General features: G+C 38.5%; 2 non-coding genes across 2 annotated transcripts; both read left to right on the top strand.

The window, feature by feature from the left end:
- Window positions 1-9,715: 9,715 nt before the first annotated feature.
- LOC121204366 (small nucleolar RNA R71) lies at window positions 9,716-9,822 on the top strand. Its single transcript, XR_005899291.1, has one exon. It is a non-coding gene; the product is annotated as a small nucleolar RNA R71 (small nucleolar RNA).
- Window positions 9,823-17,508: 7,686 nt separating this feature from the next.
- Window positions 17,509-17,614, top strand: LOC121203856 (small nucleolar RNA R71). The gene has a single exon (XR_005898791.1). It is a non-coding gene; the product is annotated as a small nucleolar RNA R71 (small nucleolar RNA).
- The last annotated feature ends 724 nt before the right edge of the window (window positions 17,615-18,338 follow it).

Raw genomic sequence — 18,338 nt, forward strand, 5'->3', positions numbered from 1 at the left:
AATTTCTATTAAAATATTTTCCATCTGCTAAAATGGATAAATTACGTAATGATATGCCTTCTTTTGTGCAGATGGATTTAGAAACACTTTACAATGCATGGGAGAGATACAAGGACCTTTTGAGAAGGTGCCCTCACCTTGGGTTATCACTTTGGCTTCAGGTTCAAACATTCCATAATTGCCTGAATCCTTCGACTCGGCAAATGGTTGTCACAGCTGCTGGCAGAACCATCAATAATAAAACACCTAAAGAGGCTTATGAGTTTATAGAGGAGATGCCACTGAATAACTATCAGTGGCAAGTCATGAGGACAAAGCCAACGAAAATAGCCGATGTTTGTAATGTCGATTTGGTCACCATGATCTCTAATCAGGTAGAACTCTTGAATAAGGAAATTGATGGTTTTCTTAGTTCTTCACAGGTTTACCCAGTAATGCAGTGCGAAGCAGGTGGAGGTGGAACAAGCCATTCAGAATACCAACCTTATGGCCATAACATGGATAACGAGCAGTTAAACTACATAGGTAATAATCCTCGATCTCAAAACAATCCATATAGTAACACTTACAATGCAGGTTGGAGGAACAACCCAAATTTCTCGTGGGACTGTCAAGGGAATCAAAGGCCACATAATCCTTTGGGTTTTCAACAACTACCCTATCAATAGGAAAAGAAACTGAGCCTTGAAGAGATGCCCACAAAGTTTATCTCGGTGTCAGAAACCCATTTTCAGAACATCGAAACAGAACTTAAAAATCAAAAAGCATCAATCCAAGGGCTCGATACTCAGATAGGCAAGCTTTCTAAACTAATCTCCGAACGACCACCAGGTAGCTTGTCAAGTAATATTGAACCTAACCCAAGGGAACAACTCAACGTGATTAATGTTCAAGATGAAGAAGGATTTGTTGAGCCTGAGCCAGAACCAAGGCAAGAAACTGTGTAAGCAGAGATCAAGGTGAGGTAGGTCATAATAAAAACAAATCAGTGAATGTCGAGTATAAACCCCATGTGCCACACCCCAACGCGACAAGGAAAGACCGCTCAGATGAAAAATTTGGTAAATTCCTTAAACTCTTAAAAAAATTACATATTAACTTACTATTTGTTGAAGCTCTATTGCAGATCCCAAAAGCAATGAAATTTTTAAAGGAGCATTAAGCAAATAAGTGGAAGTTGGACAAGGAGTTGTATCTGGAGCTAAACGCAGTTTGCTCAACTATTCTACAGAATAAGCTACCCACAAATGAAAAGATCCAGGGAGTTTTACAATTCCTTGCTTAATTGGTAGTTTAGATGTTAATAATGCATTAGCTGATTTAGGGGCTAGTATTAACGTCATGCCATACAAAATGTTCAAACAATTAGGTCTTAGGAAACCCAAACAGACTAGGATGAGCATTTAATTAGCAGACAAGACTATAAGATTTCCTAGGGGTATCATTGAAGATGTGCTAGTAAAAAACGATAAATTTATAGTTCCCGTTGACTTCATTATTCTAGACATAGAGGAGGATAGCAACACTCTTTTAATTCTAGGAAGGCCCTTTTTAGCAACTGCTAAAACAATTATTGATGTTGTGAACTCACACCCGTGTGGGAGACGAAACAATCACCTTTCAAGCTCGCAGCTTTGGCAACACATCAGAAATTGAATGTGGTCGTTTAACCCATTCTACTAAAATTGACAATATGGTACAACCTACTTTGCAGGAAATGAGTCTGAAGGAAGCACATGAGTCATTCTCAAGTAGTAGCAGAGGACCTATTCATGAAGAACGAAGGCTACAAATCGATGAGCTAGATGAATGGCGGATGCATAAACCGAGAATGCCCGATAAATCAAAACTATGCCAGAACGAGCTCAATACCTTTCCAAATAAACTTAAGGTTGGAGATAAAGTTGTATTAGATGCTGTAGATCCTCACATTGTACTACCAAGCCGAATGAAGAAATCCCTCTTACGGTACTTAGTATTTTTCCATTCAGTATAGTTGAGGTAAGTCATCCCAAGTTCGGCACTTTTAAGGTAAACAACACCCATTTAAAACCTTATTTTGATGAAGTTGATAGCAGGAATGAGGAGTATAAACTCGTCGAACCACCATGACCATTCAACGGAGAGGTAAGTCGAGCTTAGACTATAAATAAACACTTCTCGGGAGGCAACCCGAGTACTAATGGTTGTAAGTTATTTAAATTTTAATTTTTAAACATCTAAGGCACTAACAGAGTCTTTGAGCATAGGTTCTCAACTCCACACGGCCGATCCGGTCGTGCTTCAGGCCGTGTGACAACCACGGATGGAAACACAGCCGTGCGATACGGCTGTGCAAAAACAAGGTAAAAGTTATCTTTCCCAACACGGGATGTGATAAGTGGCCACGGCCGCGCGACATGGCCGTAGACAATTTGCCAAGTGAACACGGGCGTGCGACACGCCCATGTCTAGTACTCGTGGACGACACGATCAAAATAACACAAGCGTGCGCAGAGGTACATGACCGTGGGAGAAGTGAACCACATCACACACGGTCGTGTGGCATGATCATGTAGCCATAAGGCCTAGACACACGGGTGTGCTAGAAGGCCGTGTGACGACATCTCAATTCGCGACGAACACGGACGGGACACGAGCCACACGGGCGTGTGCACTGGCCGTGCCACTTGAAAAATTAGATTATTTCTCTTATTTTATTTTTCTTTTATTAAGTTTTAAAGATTCATTTGTTTTTTTAAACACGGCTTATCTTTATGACTACTATCAGATTATTCCCAAAATTCTCCTTTTATTATTTAGAATCGTGCTTGCCCTCCAGCTTTATTTCCAATACTCGATCTCGCCAATCCAGGAATTCATCATACAGGAAGTTTCACTTCTCTCCCTATCTTATTTTTATATTCTTATATCTATCTTTGTACATTGAGGGCAATGTACATCTTAAGTGTGGGGGGTATTCATTTCATTATCAAAAAAATCCCTGAATGACTGCCTTGTTCTCTTGAAAAACTCTCATATCATATTTAGGATAAATTTTGATAGATTTATGATTTTGATTGATATATATTGAATTAAAACATAGGAATTTATGCATTGATTGTTTAAACCTTAAGACATTAGAGGATCAAACATGATAAGTTGATTTTTAAGAATTCAAAATTCTAGGTTGTTTCCCCAAGTCTAGGGATTATATTGAATTGAAATTCACGAGTTTAAACATCACAAAGCCATAATTTTTGTGAGATTTTTGAGCCTTTTGAGCATCTATTAATTCTTTCATGCTCACTTTTATTATTGCTTTGAGTGTGTCAGTATTGAACTGTTATTCTAGAACTTGCCTGATTATGCATGTCAAGACCACACTATTTGATTTAATATGTCAAGATGATAGAGGCACCTAGGATTAGCCCACTCATGCCATGAAAAGCCTACCCTTACGTTTAACCCTTAGTGAACCCCATTGAGCGAACAAACCATTTCCTGTATTACCCTTAATATTAACCCTTAACCCATTATTGTTGAAATCCCCTAAATTAATTTAATCCCCATTTTTTTTGTCGAGATTCGAGTTGAATAAATTGCTTAGCTATGCCTTGCTTGTAATAGTTAGTCTATGTTATATAACTTGTTCTTAAAAAAAAAACTATGTATACACATTAGTAATTTCATATTCTGAGAAGAAGCTCTGTTGTACGCAAGTGATGATTAACTCTTTTTCTAGTTAGGCAATTTTTCAATTTGATCTCAATTCTAACCATTTCTTTCAGCTTGTGACCACACCCCCTAACGAAGCCTCGTTACAACTTTCTAAAGACCTTTTGATTGATGTTTCATCTCAATTTATAGTGGTGGAGATTTGATTTTTATGCAAGCCTATGGTAATGACTTTTCATTATTGACTATTGAGTGCTTCATTTATTGTTCTTAAACACCTCGAATGATTTGAGTGAATCTTTGTGATATTTTGAATCAAAGGTAACTACTTAGATGAGAGGAGACACATATGTTTTCAAGATAAAATGCTCAACTTGGAATGTTTGAAACTTTGATATTATTTTAGTTGGATTCTCAATGTATGATTACCTGTGGATTATTTTGAGACATTTTCAAAAAGAATTATAAGTTGAGAAGAATTTATTTTGATTATGAGTTGAGGACTTTGCTTGAGGACAAGCAAATGCTTAAGTATTGGGTATTTGATCAACCATAAATTATACATATTTTTATCCCATGCTTAACGTATTTTATGGATGATTTTTCCTTAGAATTGGAGAATTCGATGCTCCTAATGCCTTGATTTCATGATTTATACTTAGGTGAGCATAGGAGAGCGAAAGGAATGAGAAACGGGCTAAAAAGGAGAAAATGGGTCAAAGTACGAAATCAACACGGCCTGGACTTCCCTACACGGCCGTATCAATTTGGCAGAACCGAAACACGAGTCACACGGGTAGAACACACGCCCGTGCCGTTCTGACAGGCTCGAACATGGCCTGAAGTAAATGTGGAGTCCAATTTGGAAAAGGCCAATTTTGAGGGCTTCTTAGGCATTCCAAAGCCTATAAATACACCCTAGAGGAGGAAGAAAAGAACACGGAGGGGGGAAGGAAGGAATTACTCGAAGGAAATCGATTGATCCATCTCAGAAGCCAGATTCATCATCAAGACTGAAATCTCCCCTCAATTTCCCTTCAGGAGTTTTGGGTTTTCTTTATGTTTTGTATTCTTTATTATTCTGAGATATTTTCTTATTTAGTTATGAACTAAATCCCCTAAATACCTAAGGAGAATGAAACCTAAGATGAATCTTGTTATTATTTTCTGAATTGTATGATAAATATTTAACTTATTTTTAATTATGTGTTCTTAATTCTTGTTTTGATATCCCAGGATACTGATTCAAGATAAGCTCTTATTCAGAGGAGCAAAATTCCCTATCTAAGAGTACATTTGTCATAATTAAGCGAAGTGGATGGCGCGCCTGGAGATAGGGTGACAAGATTTTGCTGGATTAAGGTGAAACCTAATAAGGGAATCCATAGATCGAGTTAATGCAACCCTAGGGTGTTAATTAGAGAAAAGCCTCAATTATTCAATCTAGGGATTAGACGTTATTAGTCTTGAATAGGGATAATAACATAACTTAGGGATCTCTACGGAACAAGTTAAATGAATAAATCGTTCGATTCGGAGCCAGAATAACAAGTAAAGTCTAGGTGGATTTTTCCTTAGGTATTGTCCTAATTCAATCGTTTTCCAAAAGTAATCCCCCAATTCTGCTTTATGTGAGTTCTTAGTTTAGATAATTAGTTAGTTAAACAAAACCCCCTTTTATTCTTGGCTAGATAATAAAAAGACAGTCATTATTAGTACTTTTAGTTCCTTTGGGTTCGACAATCTGGTCTTGCTAAAGCTATACTACTGTTCGATAGGTACACTTGCCTACATCGCGATAATAGTTAGTTTCAAGAATGATTAATTATAAATATTTAATACCTATCATGAAATCACGCGATCAATGAGATGTGGAAGTGCTGGCAAATCTGATGTAGAGTCGCATCAATGTGATCAAAGTACTGAAAACATTGCTGCTCAAATCGTGTAAGGCGCTCAGAGATGTTAGAATATGAAGCCGCCGCATGATCTGGATTATGGATGAGTGGTGGCTGAGACGGTGGGTCTTCATGACGTGGAGGGACATCATCAGTAATGTCCTCTAGGTCCTCCTCCTAGGTGGACTGGACGGGGGGGTACTAAGGAGGGTAGGTGCCACATCATTTCTCAATCATCCTCATACTTAGCATGCTCAAGATGCCCTGTGGGGACATCTGGTCGATGAGAGTGAAGGAGGATGATTGTGCTGCTGTGTTGAGAAGGCCAAAGTGCCGAGCCAGTCAGGTCACATAGGGCTCGATAGAGATAACCCCTCTCCTACGTCACTCCGTCTGATGGCGGATAGCGGATGGCGGATGGCGAGGGCGATGAAGTAAGCAAGGTCGAGGACGTGCCCATTCGCCATGCTCCATAAGAAATAGGCATCGTGGGTGGTGATGACGCTAGTGCGCTCTCATCTCCTTCTCAGAGTGTGAGCCAAGATGGCGTGTAGATACCTCAAGGATGGAGGGAGAGCCGATGCCTTGGAGCGGCTAGGAACGTAGGTGGCCGAGGCAGGGATGAGGTCCCTCTAGCATTTTGAGGGGGAGTAGTGGATGTGGCGGTGGAGGGTGTTAAGTTCATACTAAACCACCATGTATAGCCCTAGTGTAATCCCGAACTTGGGTACGCTCAACTGGCATACTAAACCACCAAGGCAAAATTGGACCATTCCAGGATCGTCGAAGTTTGTCAGGACGGTCTGAAGATGGAACGTCGAGTAGAGTTTCAATGTGAACTTGAGATACGTCAGCTCTACGATCTCAAAGAAGAGCCCTCATAGGTCAGTCGTTAGGAGGGCTCAGACCGCGTCAGGCAAATGAATCTGTTCTAGTGCGGCTCAGTTAATGCAGCGGCCCACACCTAAGGGTCGGGCCCATAATATTTGATATAATTCCTCCTGGGGTCCCAAGGGAACCTGAAGAAATAGGTACCTAATCTCCATGGTAGGACCCGAGGATGACGTTGCTCCTTTTCTCTTCTTCGAAGTAGGGATAGCGATTTTCTTTCCTCGTGAGGATGACATAGTATATCTGTAGTGAATAGAAATCGAAGTTTAACCAATATGCCCCAAGAATAGTATGGAAAATCAAGACTAAATATGAACATTTCATGAGATTTTCATATTAGATGATACAAACTAAAATAACTAAATATATCAAGTTATAGGATTATAGGAATAATGCAACGGGAATATGAATGAATGCATGTGGGTACGCATAAATTTCATGGAAACAAGGAAAAATAAAAGAGTATAGCATAATGTAATAACTAAAATGACAAAATTTTTATAAAATAAGCAAGAGTATTTTAATATTCTAACTATGAATATTCATTCAAAATAGTTCAATAGAGCAGAGAAATCATGAAATAAGCAACATATTTAAAGAAAAAAATAGAGAGAAAAGAGTAAACAAACGCAAACGGAAGGAGCTTGGGGTGTCGAAATCGGTGTTGTAAGCGGCGCACAGGCGTGGGGGGTAGGGCGTGTGAAGTTGCAGCGGCTAGGGTTAAGATTTTTAGGGAGGGAGATGATGAATAGCGAGGGGTTTATATAGATTTTGGGGCACACGGCCATGGGACATGCCCACGTGGCCTAACTTTTGCCCGTGTGTTTCGCGAATTTTGAATTTGGGCGCGTCTGACATTCGGCCCACTTCCGTGTTCTTCGGGCGTGTGAGTGTACACGATCGTGTCGCATGGCCATGTCTTGCTTCGTTCGCTCCTCCCACGCCCATGTACATAGGTCCACCCCCGTGTTAATTTGACAGGTTCGCCTACGGGCATGTCGCACGCCTGTGCTAATTTAATAGGTTCACTCACGGTTTCAAGGCACGGGTGTGTCTCACTCTCGTGTTGTTTTGGTAGGTTCGCCCACGGCCATGTCGCATGGTCGTGGCGACTTATCATTTCCCGTGTTGGGGAAAAAAATTTGCCCTATTTTCACATGGCCTAATGCACGCCTGTGTGGTCTTTAGAAAGCCTACGTTCCATGATTCGGTTAGTATGTTAGATGTTAAAAGCTAAAACTAAAATAAATCATTACTGTTAGTGCTCGGGTTGCCTCCCGAGAAGCACTTATTTATAGTCTTAAGCTGGACTTACCTCTCTTCTGCATGGTCAAGGTGGTGCGAGGAGTTTACACTCCTCATCCCTACTATCAACTTTATCAACATAAGGTTTAAGATGGGTATTACCTCAACTGTACCATATGGGAAAATACTGAGTACCGTAAGAGGAATTTCTTCATTAGGTTCAGGAGTGGCAATGCGAGGATCTGCTGCATCTAGTAATACTTTTCTCCAACCTTAAGTTGATTTGGTGAGGTATTGAGCTTATCCTGGCTCAGTTTCGATTTATCGGGTGTTCTCAGTTTTTGTGTCTGTCATTCATCTAGCTCCTCGATTTGTAGCCTTCGTTCTTCATAGATAGGTCCTTTGTTGTTGTTTGAACACAACTCATATGCGTTCTTTGAAACTGTTTCCTACATAGAGGGTTTCACCACATGATTAATACTAGTAGAATGATTTATACAACCACCTTCAATTTTTAATGTGTTACTCGAATTACGAGCTTGAAGGGTGATTGTTTTGTCTCCCTCACGAAGTGTGAGTTCACCTATACTAACATCAATAATGGTACTAGTAGATGCTAAAAAGGGTCGTCCTAAAATCAAAGGTGTGTTACTATCCTCTTCCATGTCTAGAACAGCAAAGTCTAGTGGGAATATAGATTTATCGATCTTAACAAGAACATCTTCAATGATACCCCTATGAAATCTAATGGTTTTATCAGCCAATTGAAAGCTCATCCTAGTTTGTTTCGGTTTCCCAAGACCTAGCTGTTTAAACATTTTATAAGGCATAACATTAATGCTTGCCCCTAAGTCAGCCAATGCATTATGATCATCTAAACTACCAACTAAATAAGGAATCGTAAAACTTCCTGGATCTTTCGATTTGTTGGGTAGCTTATTCTGTAATATGGCTGAGCAAACTGCATTCAACTCCACATGTGACGCCTCATCCACCTTTTGTTTGTTTGTTAGAAGCTCCCTTAAAAATTTGACTGCGTTTGGCATCTGCGAGAGAGCTTCGATAAACGATAAGTTAATATGTAATTTCTTTAATAGTTTAAGGAATTTACCAAATCATTCATCTGTACGGTCTTTCCTTGTCGCATTAGGGTATGGTACTTTTGGTTTATACTCTTTACTTACCGTTTTCTGGTCATTGTGGTCCACCTCACCCTTACCTTTACTTACCACAGGTTTCTACCTCTGCTTTGGTTCAGGTGCAACTAACCCTTCCTTATCTTGAATGGTAATTGCATTAATTTTCTCCCTTGGGTTAGATTCAGTGTTACTCGGTAGGCTACCTTGTGGTCGTTCGGATATCAATTTAGAGAGCTGACCTATCTGAGTTTCGAGCCCTTGGATCGACGCTTGTTGAATTTTAAGCGCTGTCTCAGTGTTCTAAAAACGAGTTTCTGACACTGAGATGAATTTTGTTAGCATCTCCTCAAGGTTCGGCTTTTTCTCTTGTTGGTAGGGTGGTTGTTGGAAGCCTGGAGGGGGTGGTCTCTGATTCCCTTGGCCTCCCCATGAGAAATTTGGGTGGTTCCTCCAACCTGCATTGTAAGTATTGCTATAAGGATTATTTTGAGATTGAGGATTATTACCCATGTAATTAATTTCTCGTTCTTCATGTTGTGGCCATATGGTGGGTATTCTAAATTGCTTGATCTACCTCCACTTGCTTCGCACTGCATTACTCAGTGAACCTGTGAAGAACTAAGAAAACCATCAATTTTCTTATTCAAGAGTTCTACCTGATTAGAGAGCATGGTGACCGAATCGACGTTATAAACGCCGGCTGTTTTCGTTGGCTTTGTCCTCATGACTTGCCACTGATAGTTATTCAGTGACATCTCCTCTATAAATTCATAGGCATCTTCAGGTGTCTTATTATTGATGGTTCCACCAGTAGCTGCGTCAACCATTTGTCGAGTTGAAGGATTCAGGCCATTATGAAAGGTTTGAACCTGTAGCCAGAGTGGTAACCCATGGTGAGGGCATCTTCTCAAGAGGTCCTTGTATCTCTCACATGCATTGTAGAGTGTTTCTAAATCCATTTGTACAAAAGAAGAGATATCATTGCGTAATTTAGCCGTTTTAGTCGGTAGAAAATATTTTAATAAAAATTTTTCGATCATTCCCAAGTAGTGATTGACCCCCGTGATAACGAATTCAACCACTGTTTAGCTTTGTTTCTTAATGAAAAAGGGAATAACTGAAGGCGAATGGCATTATCAGAAACACCATTAATTTTAAATGTATCACATAGTTCTAAAAAGTTTGCCAAGTGAGCATTGGGATCTTCATCCTGCAAACCATCAAACTGAACAAATTACTGTATCATTTGAATTGTGTTAGGTTTCAGTTCAAAAGTATTTGCAGCTACAGCAAGTCTAACTATGTTTGATTCAGTTCCTGTTAAAGAAAGTTTAGCATAATCATACATAGTGCGCAGAGCAGGATTCTGATTAACAGCAATCGCAGGAGGTAGTAGATTTTCTTAGTTTTCAGCCATCTCCTCGGTTGTGGTTGAAGTATTGTACTCTTGCTCCTCCTCTGTGTATCGTAAGCTTTTCCTTATTTCTCTTCAATTTTTGTGAATTATGCAATCGATCTCACTATCAAACAGTAAAGGTCCTAACGGGTTTCTTCAGGTCATAAACTAGAAAAACCTGTCAAAAGAAAATAAATAAAGAATTAGAAAAGAAAATAAAAATTTAAATTGCAATAAAAGTAAAATGGCTAAAGTAATAAAAATTGAGTGTTCCTAATATCCTAGCTCCCCGATAACGGCGCCAAAAACTTGATACGTGATATTCGTAACAGGTTTTAGAAATTTATAAATGAATCATTCTTGAGACTAACTTATTATCACGATTAAGACAAGTGTACTTATCGAACAGTAGTATAGTTCAGCAAGACCAGATTGTCGTACCCAAAGGAACTACGAGTACTAGTGTTTACTTCCTTTTTATTATCTAGCTTAAAAATTAAGAGGTTTGGTTATCTAAACTAATTACTAACTAAGAATGCACAGAAAGAAAACTTGGGAAAATAGTTTTGGGAAAATTCGATTGATTGAGACCATACCTAAGAAAAAATCCACCAAGACTTCACTTGTTATTTGACTCTGAATCAGACGATTTATACATTTGACTTGATCCGTAGAAATCCCTAAGTTATATTATTATCTCTCTCGAGACTAATAGCGTCTAACCCTAGGTTGAATAATTGAAATCTCTTTCTAATTAACACCCTAGAATTGCATTAACTCGATCTATAGATTCCCCTATTAGGTTTCACCTTAATTTGGCAAAACCTTGTTACTCTATCTCTAGGCGCGCAATCAACTCCGCTTAATTACGATAAATTTACTCTTAGACAGGGTCTATCCCTCCTCTGAATAAGAGCGTTAACTTGAATCAATATCTTGGAATATTAAAACAAGAATTAAGAACACATAATTAAGAACAAATCAAATATTTATCATACAATTCAGATTATAATAACAAGATCCATCTTAGGTTTCATTCCCCTTAGGGATTTGGGGGGTTTAGTTCATACTTATGAAAGAAAACATCTCAAAAGCATAAAGATAACAAAACATAAGAAAACCCAAAAACTCCTGAAGGAACTTGAAGGGAGATCTTTAGTCTTGATGAATCCAGCTTCTGAGATGGATCAATCGGCTTTCCATGAGTAATTACTTTCTTCTTACTCTACGCCCCCTCCTAAGTGCCTCTTCAGGTGTTTAAATAGGCTTTTGGATGCCTACGAGCCCTAAAAATTTGTCTTTTTTGAATAGGACTATACTTGAGCTCGACAGGGACACGCCCGTGTGCAATTACTTTCTCCTATGGTCAAGGCTGTTGAATAGGCACGAACGCGTAGTCTACCCATGTAAATCGTGCATCAATCCTGCCAAATGGGCACGGTCGTGTGACACACCCGTGTAAGGAAGTCCAAGCCGTATTGATTTCCCACGTGGGTCTATTTTCTCTGGTTTCGGCCCGTTTCTCGCTCTTTTTACACTCCTATGCTCTCCTAATATAAAACATGAAATTAAAGGATTAGGAGCATCGAATATACCAAATCTAAGGAGAAACCATTCATAAATGGGCTAAGCATGGGATAAAAATATGTATAAATTACGGTTTATCAGATATAGCGATTAGATCTGAGGCACGAGCACCTGTAAGGACATATGATATTCGTGCTAGGGAAGATGACTTTGCACCAGTCGTCATTTCTGGTACATTTCCTCTACTTGATATTGATATTACTGCTTTGATTGATCCTGGTTCCACTGATTGCAATTTTGTGTGACAGGTTTTAATATTTATAAAGAATTGTTCTTGAAACTAACTGTTATCACGATGTAGGCAAGTGTACCTATCGAACAGTAGTATAGTTTTAGCAAGGCCGGATTGTCAAACCCAAAGGAACTAAAAGTACTAGTAATGATTATCTTTTTATTATCTAGCCTAAGAATAAGGGGGTTTGTTTTAACTAACTAATTAACTAGACTAAGAATTCACAAAAAAATAGAATTGGGGGATTACTTTTGGAAAACAATTGAATTAAGACAATACCTAAGGAAGAATCCACCTAGACTTCACTTGTTATTCTGACTCCGAATTAGATGATTTATTCATTTAATTTGTTCCGTAAAGATCCCGAAGTTATGTTATTATCCCTATTCAAGACTAATAACGTGTAATCCCTAAATTGAATAATTGAGACTTTTCTCTAATTAACACTCTAGGGTTGCATTAACTCGTTCTATGGATCCCCTTATTAGGTTTCACCCTAATCCGGCAAAATCTTGTTACCCTATCTCTAGGCGCGCAATCAACTCCGCTTAATTATGAAAAATATACTATTAGACAGGGTCTATTCCTCATATGAATAAGAGCTTATCTTGAATCAGTATCCTGGGATATCAAAACAAGAATTAAGAACACATAATTAAGAACAAATTAAATATTTATCATACAATTCAGAAAATAATAATAAGATTCATCTTAGGTTTCATTCCCCTTAGGTATTTAAGGGATTTAGTTCATAACTAAAAAGGAAAACATCTCAGAAGAATAATGAATACAAAACATAAACCAACCCAAAACTCTTAGAGGGAAATTGAGGGGAGATATTCAGTCGTGATGGTGAATTCGGCTTCTGAGATGGATCAATCGGCTTCCCATGAGTAGTTTCCTACCTCCTTCTCTTTGTGTGTGTCTTTCTTCCTCCTCTAGGGTGTATTTATAGGCTTTGGCATGCCTAAGAACCCTCGAAATTAGCCTTTTTCGAATTGGACTCAACTTGGGCTCGGCAGGGACACGCCCGTGTGACACTCCTGTGTGCGATTACTTCAGCCCGTGCTCGAGCCTGTTAGAATCGCACGGGCGTGTGTTCTACCCGTGTGAGTCATGCTTCGATTCTTCTAAATTGACACGACCGTGTGGTCTGCCCGTGTGAGGAAGTCCAGGCCGTGTTGATTTCGTACGTTGGCCCAGTTTCTCCGTTTTTGGCCCGTTTCTCGTTTCTTTCGCTCTCCTATGCTCACCTAAGTATAAAACATGAAATTAAGGCATTAAAAGCATCGAATTCTCCAATTCTAAGAAAAAATCATCCATAAAATGTGTTAAGCATGGGGTAAAAATATGTATAAATTACGGTTTATCAAATACCCCCACACTTAAGCATTTGCTTGTCCTCAAGCAAAATTCTCAACTCATAATCAAAATAAATTCTTCTCAACTTATAATCTCTATCGATAATATCTCAAAATAATCCATAGGTAATCATACATTGAAAATTCAACTGAAAGAACATCAAAGTTTCAAACATTCCAAGTTGAGCACTTTATCATGAAAATATAGGTATCTCCCCTCGTCTAAGTAATTACCTTTGATTCAAAATGTCATAGAGTTTCACATCCTCACTAACGATTCACTCAAATCACTCGAGGTGTTTAAGGACAATAAACGAATCACTCAATAGTCAATAATGAAAAGTCATTACCATAGGCTTGCATGAAAATCAAATCTCCACCACTATAAATTAAGATGATACATCAATCAAATGGTCTTTAGAGGGTTGTAATGAGGCTTGGTTAGGGGGTGTGGTCACAAGCTGAAAGAAAAAGTTATAATCGAGATTGAAATGAAAAATTACCTAACTAGAAAAATGACTAGTCATTAATCGTGTACAATAGAGCTTCTTCTTAGAATATGAAATTTAACTTCTTTGGCTCAAAAGATCACTACTATTAATACGTATACATACATTTTTTTATAGGAACAAGTCAAATAACTAACTATTAAGAACAGGACAAAGCTAAGTAATTTATTCAAATCAAATCTCGACAAAAATTGGGATCAAAATAATTGAGGGGGTTTCAACAATAATGGGTTAAAGGTTAATATTAAGGGTAATACAAGAAATGGGTTGTTAGGCTTAAGGGGGTTCACTAAGGGTTAATTGTGAATGTAGGCTTTTGTGGAGTGAGTGGGTTAAACCTAAGTGCCTTTCTCATTTTTTTCATATTAAATCAAATGGTATGGTCTTGACATGCATAACCAAGCAAGTTCTAGAATAAAAATTCAATACTGACGCACTCATAATGACAGTGAGCATGAAAAAAATAATAGATGCTCTAAACGCTCAAGATCTCACAAAAAATTATGGCTTTTTGATGTTTAAACTTGCGAATCCTAATTTAAGATAATACCTAGACTTGGGGAAACAGCCTAAAATTTTTAAATTCTTAAAAATCAACTTATCATGCTTGATTCCCTAATGTCTTAAAGTTTAAACAATCAATGCATAAATGCCTATGTTTTAATTCAAGATATATCAATAAAAGTTATAAATCAATCAAAATTTATCCTAAACATGATATGAGAGCTTTCCAAGAGAACAAGGCAACCATTTAGGGATTTTTCTGATAGTGAAATGAATACCCCCCCACACTTAAGATGTACATTATCCTCAATGTACAAAGATATATATCTTGACAAATGTAAGTGTAAGTTCATAAGATAGGGAGAAAAGTGAAACCTCCTGAGTTAAAAATGGAAGAAATTCCTGGATTAACGAGAGTGAGTTGTTGGAAATAAAGCTGGAGGAAAAACATGATTCTGAAGGACAAAAGGAGAATTAGGGGACTAATTTGATAGTAATCATAAAGATAAGTTGTGTTTAAAAACAAAAAAATCTTCAAAAATTAATAAAAGAAAAATAAAATAAGATAGATAATCTAATTTTCCAAGAGGCACGGCCGGTTCACATGCCTGTGTGGATCGTGTCCCGCCCGTGTTTGTCGCGAAGTGAGATGTTGTCACATGGCCCTCGGGCACGCACATGTGTCTAGGCTGTGTGGCTACATGATCATGTTACACGACCGTGTGTGATGTGGTTCGCTTCTCCCATGGTCGTGTAGCTCTGCGCACGCCCATGTTATTTTGACAGTATTGTCCATAGGTGCTAGACACGGGCGTGCCATTTGACAGTTTTGGCCATGGTTTCAAGGCACGGGCATGTTGCATGCCCGTGTTGTTTTGGCAGTTCACCCACGGCTATGTCGCATAGCCGTGGCGATTTATTGTTGCCTGTTTTGGGGAAATCTTTGCCCTGTTTTCGCACGGCCTTAAGCACGCCCGTGTGCTTGGCCGTGTCTTTGTGGTAAACCTGTATTCAAGAGCTCTGTTAGTAAGTTAGGTGTTAAATAGTAAAATTTAAATAGGTTAATACAGTTAGTGCTCGGGTTGCCTCCCGAGAAACGCTTATTTATAGTCTAAGCTCGACTTACCTCTCCATTGAATGGTCATGGTGGTTCGAGGAGTTTATACTCCTAATTCCTGCTATCATTCTCATCAAAATAAGGTTTTAGACGAGTGTTGTTTACCTTAAAAATGTCGAACTTGGGATGACTTACCTCGACTGTACCGAATGGGAAAATGCTAAGTACCGTAAGAGGGATTTCTTTATTCGGTTTGGTAATGACAATGTGATGATATGCGGCATCTAATGATACTTTATCTCCAACCTTAAGTTGATGTGGGAAGCTATTGAGCTCGTTCTGGGGTAGTTTTGGTTTATCATGTTTTCTCGGTTTATGAGTTTGCCATTCATCTAACTCCTTGATTTGTAGCCTTCGATCTTCATGAATAGCTCCTCTACTACTGCTTAAGAATGACTCATGTACTTCCTTCAGGCTCATTTCCTGCAAATTAGGTTGCACCATATTGTCAATTTTAGTAGAATGGTTTAGACGATCACTTTTAATTTCTGATGTGTTGCCAGAATTGCGAGCTTGAAGGGTGACTGTTTCATCTCCCACACGGAGTGTGAGCTCACCTGTGCCAACATCAATAATCATTTTAACAGTTTCTAAAAAGGGCCGTCCTAAAATCAAAGGAGTGTTGCTATCCTCCACTATGTCTAGAACAATGAAGTCAACGGGAAATATAAATTTATTGATTTTAACTAGCACATCTTCAATAATACCCCCTAGGAAATCTTATAATTTTATCTGCTACTTGAATGCTCACTTTTTTGAACATTTTGTAGGGCATGACGTTAATACTAGCCCCTAAATCAACTAATGCATTATTAACATCTAAACTACCAATTAAGTAAGGAATCATAAAACTCCCAGGATCTTTTAGTTTGTTAGGCAGTTTATTCTGTAGAATAGTTGAGCAAACTACGTTTAGCTCCACATGCGACGCCTCGTCCAACTTCCATTTATTTGCTAAAAGCTCCTTTAAAAATTTCATTGCGTTTGGCATCTGCAATAGAGCTTCAATAAATGGTAAGTTAATATGTAATTTTTTTAAGAGCTTAAGGAATTTACCAAATTGTTCATTTGAGCGGTCTTTCCTTATCACGTTAAGGGAGGCACACGAGGTTTATATTCGACATTCACTGATTTATTTTTATTATGACCTACCTCACCTTGACCTCTACTCATCCCAGTTTCTTGCCTCGGTTCTGGCTTAGGCTCAACAAATCCTTCTTCATCTTGAACATTAATCGAGTTGAGCTATTCCCTTGGGTTGGGTTCAGTATTACTTGGCAAGCTACCTTGTGGTCATTTAGAGATTAGTTTGGAAAGCTGGCCTATCTGAGTTTCGAGCCCTTGGATCGACGTTTGTTGATTTTTAAGTGCTGTCTTGGTGTTCTGGAAATGGGTTTCTGACACCGAGATAAATTTAGACAGCATCTCTTTAAGGTTCAGTTTCTTCTCTTGTTGGTAGGGTGGTTGTTCGAAGCCTGAAGGATTCTGTGGCCTTTGATTTCCTTGATCGCCCCACGAGAAATTGGGATGGTTCCTCCAACCTGCATTATAAGAGTTACTATATGGGTTATTTTGGGATCTAGAGTTATTGTTACCCATATATTGGACTTGTTCCTCCTTAATGCTAGGGTTGAAGGGTTGATACTCTGTGCATGGTCCTCTTCCATTCGTCTTGCACTTCATTACTAGATGTACCTAAGTAGAACCAAGTAAACCATCAATCTTTTTATTTAGAAGTTCTACCTGGTTTGACAGCATAGTAACCAAATCGATGTTATAAACGCCTGCTGTTTTAGTTGGCTTAGTCCTCATAACTTGCCACTGATAGTTATTCAGTGACATCTCTTCAATAAATTCGTAAGCCTCTTCAGGTGCTTTGTCGTTGATGGTTCCCCCGGCTGCTGCATCAAGCATTTGCCTTGTCGAGGGGTTCACACCATTGTAGAATGTTTGAACTTGCAACCATAGAGGTAATCCATGGTGGGGACACCTTCACAGTAGGTCCTTGTATCTCTCCTATGCATCGTAAAGAGTTTCTAAGTCCATCTGCATAAATGAAGAGATATCATTACGTAATTTGGCCGTTTTAGCCGGCGAAAAAATTTTAATAAAAATTTTTTGGTCATTTGTTCCCAAGTAGTAATTGACCCTCGTGGTAACGAGTTCAACCACTGTTTAGCTTTGTTCCTAAATGAAAAAGGGAATAATCGAAGACGAATGGCATCATTAGAAATGCCATTAATTTTAAATGTATCACAGAATTCCAGGAAATTTGCCAAGTAAGTGTTTAGATTCTCGTCCTGCAAACCATCAAACTAAACAAATTGTTGTATAATTTGAATAGTGGTAGGTTTTAGTTCAAAATTATTTGTAGCAATAGCAGGCCTAACTATACTTGACTCAATTCCTATTAAAGTAGGTTTAGCATAATCATACATAGTACGATGAGCAGGATTTTGATTTGCTAGTTCAACGGGTGTCGCAGGAGGTAGCTGATTGTCTTGGTTTTCAGCCATATCCTTGGTTGGGGGTTGAATATCGTCCTCTTGCTCGTTCTCTGTGTATCTTAAGCTTCGTCTTATTTCTCTTTGGTTTCTGCGAACTGTGCGATCGATTTCTTCATCAAAAAGTAGTGGTCTTGACGGGTTTCTTCTAGTCATAAACTATAAAAACCTGCCAAGAGAAAGAAAAAGTAAATTAATAAATAATAATAAAAATAAAATAGAATTAACTTGCAAGAAAAATAAATGGCTAAAGTAGTAAAAATTGAGCGTTCCTAATATCTTAGTTCCCCGGCAACGG

This window comes from Gossypium hirsutum, chromosome A07, assembly GCF_007990345.1.
Source record: "Gossypium hirsutum isolate 1008001.06 chromosome A07, Gossypium_hirsutum_v2.1, whole genome shotgun sequence".
Classification (NCBI taxonomy): domain Eukaryota; kingdom Viridiplantae; phylum Streptophyta; class Magnoliopsida; order Malvales; family Malvaceae; genus Gossypium; species Gossypium hirsutum.